Source organism: Sinocyclocheilus rhinocerous, unplaced genomic scaffold (assembly GCF_001515625.1).
Source record: "Sinocyclocheilus rhinocerous isolate Xijiao unplaced genomic scaffold, SAMN03320098_v1.1 scaffold558, whole genome shotgun sequence".
Lineage (NCBI taxonomy): Eukaryota > Metazoa > Chordata > Actinopteri > Cypriniformes > Cyprinidae > Sinocyclocheilus > Sinocyclocheilus rhinocerous.
Genome location: NW_015634502.1, coordinates 1,440,878 through 1,448,388, shown reverse-complemented (window position 1 = coordinate 1,448,388; position 7,511 = coordinate 1,440,878).

The following is a 7,511-nucleotide window of genomic DNA, read 5'->3' as shown; positions in this document are numbered from 1 at the left end:
TGATTAAATTGGGCATGATAAAAAGAGGACATGTCCCACCAGTCCTACTCAATTCTGCTCAATTAAGCTGACGAACAAATAGATGGCTTGTTGGAAGCTTGAAGGGATGTCAGATGTACTGCGATTGGTCTTGTTTCAGCATATGTCTGGAAGAGGAAATAGGTCACATTTCTGTAATTGCTTTGTCGTTTTGCTGGTCATATTTCCCACTTTGCACCTGTCTCAGATCTCAGTCAGATTGACACACCTCCTGATTATCACAGTCATATATCCATCACAATATATCCGGGGGGTGACATAAGAGCAACCTGTCATAGAATATGCATGAAAAAAAAATCTGTCAGGCTTTTAAATAAATCTTCACCATCCTTAATAGTGCTCCAGATTGCATCTATTCTTGTTTTGCGATAAAACTGTTTATAGTGCTGTAACCTCCAGCGTTTGACTAAAGAATGGTTCATAATGTATGTAAGCTGTTTTATATGAGATTGTGTTCTGCTAAGTTTCACTCACAGGGCTGCATTTGTTTTCTCATGGCTTGTACACAGTGTTCTCTTTTAGCAGTCATGTTGATTTACCAAGCACTATAGTGCGTGCACTCAGAAAATCCTGCACAGGTTTCATATGCAGCAGTCATAAATTATATGGGGTGGATTTGTAAATAGGATGAATGGCTTCATTTGAGTGCTGTCTTTTTCCACAGTGCATCTGGATGGCCGAGCTCAGGGCCACCGGCCTTCATCTGCCTCATTGCAACTCTGCATTAACCATCCAAATTTAAAGGAATAGTTCATGCAAAAATTAATATTTGCTGAAAATTTACACTGTCAGGCCGTTCAAGATGTTTAAATGTTTGTTTCTATCTGAACTGATGTGGAGAAATTTAGCATTACATCACTTGCTCACCAATGGATCCTCTTCAGTGAATGGGTGCCGTCAGAATGAGAGTCCAAACATCTGATAAAAACATCACAGTAATCAAAGTAATCCACATGACTCCAGTCCATCAATTAACATCTTGAGAAGTGAAAACCTTTTTTAAAAAAAGCTTTCATGTTTGAAACAAACAAATCTACCATTAAAAAAAAAACTTTTTAACTTTACACCAGCAATAATCCAAATCAATAATCCATAATAATGCTTCCTCTAGTGAAAAAGTCCATTCTCTGTTGTCTTCTCACATCAAAATCCATCAACATATTTGTTTAATGCTGTTTTAGAGTTTTTTTGTTTGTAAACAGTGCATGATAATTTAATTAATAATAATAATTTATAATCAGACTCTGCGACTTACAGCGCATTCAGGTTATAATTTTTTTTTTACCAGTATATGTGTTCTCTGGGAATCGAACCCACAACCTTTTGCACTGCTAACGCAATGCTCTACCACAGAGCCACAGGAACATATATGATCTGAGCATATTTTTCTCCTGATTCAGACAAGACTACCTTTTCACTAGAAAAAGCAATATTATGGATAGAGAGTTAAAAATGTCTTAAGGATTTTTTAAATTTTTTTATTATAGACACTAAGATTTTCACTTCACAAGACATTAATTGATGGACTGGAGTGGTGTGGATTACTTGTGAATTATTGTGATGTTTTTATCAGCTGTTTGAACTCTCATTCTGACGGCACCCATTCACCGCAGAGGATCCATTGGTGAGCAAGTGATGTAAGGCTAAATTTATCCAAATCTATGAAACAAACTCATCTACATCCTGGATGGTCTGAGGGTGAGTAAATTTTAAGCAAATTTTCATTTTTGGATGAACTATTCCTTTAACACCAAATTCCTATTATAACAATACATTTTGTGATTGTAACAGAATTTCTTTGGCTTTACTAGACAAGAGTGAAGGACAACAATTTCTTTCCAGCATTTCAGTTGTTACTCTCTGTGTTTGGCCGAACACTCCCTGACAATCTGGAGAATTTGTAACAGTTTTTTAGATGCTTTTGTTGAGGTTTCTGTGATGTAACCAAACCGCTGAGGGACCAGAGCCAGGCGAGAGTGTATGTATGTAAATGGAAATCATGACACCCTCACAAAGACGACTTTGTTAATATGTAAAGCCAATGTGAAAAAGATGTGGCTTGTCAACGAGAGGCAGAGCAAGTGAGAGAGGAAACAGAGCTTTTTACTGCGGTGATGTTGGAAGGCATCCCATGTTCTGTTTTGCTTTTCGCCAGCGGGCGAGAAAGAGAGATTGAATTGGTCTGTTATCTGCTGGCAGCCCTGTTATTTATTCCATGGTAATTCTGGCCCTCCCACTCCATTCCCCCTCTCTCTCTCTTTCTCTCTCTTTCTCTTTCTCTCTATCTACCACCCCGTCCCAGCCCACCTCTCTCACACACTGCCTTACTCTATCTCTCTTTTCCTGTCCCTTCACTTAGTGCAGTATAAAGATGATAAGGTCACTCATTTAAGATTGAACTTTACAATAGTTCTTCAGGCACAGGACCAAAGTACCTATACTGAAAAAAATATTTTGGCTCCAGGTAAATTTTATGAAAATCATAAAATGCTCTTTTGATTAATTAAAATTTTAATTGTAATTTTTAGGTTTCTCTTTTAAAAATAATAATAGGTGAATTTTATTATTATTGATCGGTGTGTGAACCTCTGTGTTTTGAACAAACATGTCACGTAATTAATGTCAGGTGTATTGTGTGCATGTTTGTGCACTGTATTCAGGGGAATGTCCACTCTTTTATCTAAATCTTTAAAGGAGTAGTTCTCCTAAAAATGAAAATTTGCTGAAAATGTACTCACCCTCAGGCCATTCAATTTGTAGATGGGTTTGTTTCTTTATCCCAACAGATTTGGAATGCATCAGAGGAAGTGTGTAATGTGGGGTTTGGGGTTTTGGGTTGTGTTTCTTGTTCATGTTTTCATGTCTTTTATTTTGGAGTTTAATCATGGTCCCTGTGTCATGTGGATTATTGTGATGTTTTAATCAGCTGTTTGAACTCTCATTCTAATGGCACCCATTCACTGCAGAGGATCCATTGGGGAGCAAGTGATGTAATGCTAAATTTCTCCAAATCTTTTTCGATGGTAAATTATGCAAACATTCATTCTTGGGTGAACTCTTTTTTTTTTTTTCATCAAGTATGTCCAGATAAAGGGTCTTACGAGAACTATAAGTAGTTGTTGTCAGTAATTATAAATATCAGCTTGCAGTTTTTTTTGGTGTTACCCAGGCAGTTTTGTGTTAAATTGTGGTGTTTAGTGGTGGAGATTAATCTTCCTTCTAAGTTGAAACTCTTTTCACGCTGTTATATTTTTAATATTGAGCATAATGTGCAGTATATTACAACTCTATTCTACCAATATCTGAGAGGAAGCTCAAAAGGAAAGGCTTTGAAATCTTGCATCAAAGTGGTCATGTTACATCTGCATCCTGTTGTAAAATGCATTATAAAAAAATTGAAACATGAAAAAAGCTGTTTGCAGATTATGGCATTTACTTAGAAAGGTTCACTTTAGCCTCATGCACATTTTTGCCACCTTTTAGCTTTGAAAAAAGTGTTCAAATTAAAAAGACATTATTTTATAGTTGAAACTAGCTTGTCTGTAGGAGATTCAAGAGACTGGATGAAGGCATTGACCACCCAGATGACAAGGATTTGTGTCTGGTTTTGGGGATTAAATGTGTTCCCTTGAGCAGAGAATAGTGTGTAAGACATCCTCTGTTCTCTTCTTTCCCCCCTGAGAGCTCTGGCCACTTTTCTTTTTCACATAAAACGCCAGTTGTCCTCTCAACCTTTCACATCCAAGAACTCTGTCAACAGCCTCCCCAAGTCTCTTTGACTTAGTGACTTTTGCTCTTCAAGAAAAATGAACATACTTAGGCCATGTCCACACGTGCACGGGTATTTTTATAAACAGTTTTTCCTTCTTTCCTTCCCTCTGTCCACATGAAAACGCAAACGCATGCTATGAAGCACTGTCAAGAGCATGCCAAACCAACAGGTGGTGATATAAATCTCAACCGTAAAGCCATGTTGGCCAATCAGAAGCCTGTAAAAATGTTTCCAGTAGGCGGAGATAACAGCGCAGGTGCCCACGTCACAAGCCAAAAACTCCGGTTTCGCTGTCTACACGATAACACTGCCACCGACGTTGGTGAAACTCTTCACCCTGGCAGGCGTTTTCAAAAATGTTCGGTTTCAGTGAACTGGTGCTGCGTTTGCGTGTGGACGAACAGCCTAACCGCATAGAAAAAGCCTAACCGCATAAAAATAACCGCGTTCATGTGGACAGGGCCTCAGTTATCACTGCTATAACAAAGCAGCTTCTGTATTGTCATTAGACTTTTTAAAAGAACAGAAAAACAGACATAAAAGTTAGGACCTCACATGAAGATTCTAAGACAGGCGCACTGTTGCCGTCCAATCATGTGTCTTGTTATTTAAAGACAACCTAACAGCAGCTCTTGTTTAGTGCATTCAGCTGGACACAAGGCAGTTTTGTCAGATGTATAGAGAACATTGCTTAACCAACAGGAACAATGTCTCATATCCATGGCAAGATTTTCACCAGTTTTTACACACATCTAGGAGCTTACATAACGGAGTTATTCAGTGTTTGGCAGTACTTAATTTTGGATGCAGTACTGTGCTGTTCTTATCACTGCTCCACCTTTACATGAAACAACACACTTGCGTGGCTCAACAATAAGGAGGGCCTGGCAGAGTAGTTTGGTTTTCTGTGAGATTAGGTTGTGAATTTTGCTTGTCAACTTGTCATCTGGCTAAAATGATTGGGTAAGAGCAGGTTTTATTGAAATTAAATAAAATTTAAAAATTTATATTAAATGCTGTTCTTATGAACTTTCTACTAAAAGAAAGTAAAAAAATGTTCAGTTTCCACAAAAATATTAAGCAGCACAGTTTTCAATATTGATAATAATAATTTTAAAATGCTTCATGAGCACCAAATCAGCATATTAGAATGATTTCTAAAAGATCACGCGACACTGACTGGAGAAATGGATGCTGAAAATTCAGCTTTACCGTCACAGGAATAAATAAAACTTTCAAATATATTAGCATTTAAATTGTAATATTTCACAATTTTACTGTATTTAAAAAAAATAAAAATTTAGCTTGGGTAAGCATAAGACATTTCTTTAAAAAAAAAAAAAGAAAGAAAATCTTACCATTCCCAAACAAATATTAAATGTAAAAGAAATACAAAGTTAAAACACAATATTACAAACGCAAATCTAAAATTATTCATTTATATTCATAAAATGAAATTGTGTTGGGGACAATGAAATTTTATCAGGGCAAACCGAAATCTGAACAGAATAAAATGCTTACTTTCTATCCTTGAATTGGCACACTTAATGTGTACTTGCAGTCATTCGAATTTCCAATGACCATCACATGCTTGTGTCGTGACATTTTAGGTTTCAGAACAGTGTTCACAATGGACAGTCTATGCGGCATAGTAGAAGGAGATAACAGTGCATGCTCCGACGTCTCAAGCCAAAAACTCCGGTTTCGCTGTCTACACGATAACACTGCAACCGGGGTTTTTGAAAATCTTCACCCTGGCAGGCGTTTTCAAAAATGTTCGGTTTCAGTGAACTGGTGCTGCGTTTGCATGTGGACGAACGGCCTAACCGCGTAGAAAAAGCTGCGGTTTTAAAAATAACCGCGTTCGTGTGGACAGGGCCTTAGAAATTTTTCTTCTCAAACGCACAAAATGGGACAACAGAAGTGTTATGGCAAAGGAAAGAAAAAGGGAAGAATTTCTAATGCAGACCCATAAAGAGCACAAAAATGGGGTCATTGTTATGTGGCGAGTTTAATTTGTAGCTCATCAAGCTCCATAAGGACTCTGAATATGCTGCCTTCATAATCGGGTAAGCTGTTATAAATCAAATAATTCTGACAAAGGCAATCAGATTACATTTTTATACTAGTAACCTGTGCGGGAATCATTTTAATTTATTGTAAAAATCTTCAGCTGTAGAGGTACATTTACATTTACCTGATGTTTCACATCAGATCAACCCTGAGCTGACACTCATCTTGTGTACTTACAGCAAGGAATTAACTGAAGCTCTGATGTGACTGCATTGCCTAACATTTCATATTTTCACCACAGTGTATATATAGCCTAGATATTACTTAACATGTTAAGTAACAGGTGTTGCACATCTGTAAAATACAAAGTAGAAAAAAAATCAGATTGAATCACCATGTGTCAAAACTAATTAATCCTGAAGTTTTAGACTGTTAAAACACGTTAATGTTAAAAGATATGACTCATGAGTAAACACACTGTATGGAATTAAATGGATAACTTACTTGTATGGATAGATAACTTGAATAGATTAGCTTCACAGTGTTTTAGTATTTATTTCTATTTTAGTATTTTTAGTATTTTTGTTTACATGAACACTATTGTTCTTTAACTGAATTTTATAATATAGAATGAACTTTTTTAAAAATCGTTTTCATTTAGGGTATTTCTATATACTGTTCAGAAGTTTGGGGTCAGTAAGATTTTTTTAACGTTTTTGAAATTTACAATTGAATACCTTAAAATAATATTTTAATATGTAATATTTGTATATGTTTTCAAATGTAATTTATTCCTGTGATGGCAACACAGCCATTATTCCAGTCGTCAGTGTCATATGATCCTTTAGAAATTATTCTAATATGCTGATTTGAATGTCAAATAAACATTTCTTATTACCAATGTTCGAAACAGTTGTGCAGCTTAATATTTTTGTGGAAACCATGATACATGTTTTTTCTTTTGCAGAATTCTTTGATCAATAGAAACAGAGAACTCTTAATAACAAAGATTTTTTTAAAATTATTCTGTAAATATTTTTACTGTTACTTTACATCAATTTGATGTGTCCTACTGGAATAAAAGTATTGATTTCTTTAAAAAAAAAACTATTGTATGTAGCGTCTGGACCAATCAGACACACCATTTTTCATTTGATTTAACAAATCAATTATTCATTAGATTAACAAACATTCACAGACCCCTCACCCAATAAACATACTGGGTGCCAAGTTGTCTGTGAATGAGGCCCAGGACCCTGGTCCCCATGGCAACCACGACACCTCTGCTAGACCAGATCCATTTACGACCTAATGGCATGTTGAGAATTACCCCTCTCACTACAATTTCCATAGGAAAGACACAGTGCACAGTAGAAATGGACTCTTCTCTAATTAATCCATAGGAAAACCTTTCTTTGAATGAACACACATACCCTACAGGTCATCGTGTATGTTCTCTTTGAGATTTTATACTGTTTTATGCAGGCTTATGATCAAAACACTCATTCCTGTCATCCTGCATATATATAACCCTACCATGTTTAGTATCTATGAATTCGCCTTCTGATGATCTAAACGAGCGTGTATATTATATGTTGGTACATAGGCAATATATTAGTGTACTGAGAATCTTTAGTAATTTTGATCCAAGTTTCATATGCAAATTACCATGCTTTCAAACAAAGGG